The sequence below is a fragment of the Xyrauchen texanus genome, chromosome 5, assembly GCF_025860055.1.
Source record: "Xyrauchen texanus isolate HMW12.3.18 chromosome 5, RBS_HiC_50CHRs, whole genome shotgun sequence".
Lineage (NCBI taxonomy): Eukaryota > Metazoa > Chordata > Actinopteri > Cypriniformes > Catostomidae > Xyrauchen > Xyrauchen texanus.
This window is the reverse complement of record NC_068280.1, coordinates 1,242,186-1,242,525: the sequence shown is the minus strand read 5'-3', so window position 1 is coordinate 1,242,525 and position 340 is coordinate 1,242,186.

Sequence of the window (340 nt, the reverse complement as noted above, 5' to 3'; positions counted from 1 at the left end):
GAAAATTTCTGAATGAACTCAGAGGGACACCTGTCAACTAATGAAAGTAGTTGACAAGCATGCTCCTCTCAGAAAAAGAGCTGTGAGAAATAAAAGTGCCCCTTGGTTGGACAAAAATCTTAAAAATTTAATGATGACTAGAGATAAAGCTAAAACAAAAGCAAATATTTCTTGCGAACTATTTGATCAAAAACAATACCGAACTCTTAGGAATAAAGTAGTCAAAATGAATAGAAAGAAGAAAAAAAGAGTACTTCCAGGAAAAGATTAATGAAGCAAAAATGATGGTAAAAAATTATGGAATACTTTAAATCAAATAATGGGCAGGAGTAAGCACTCA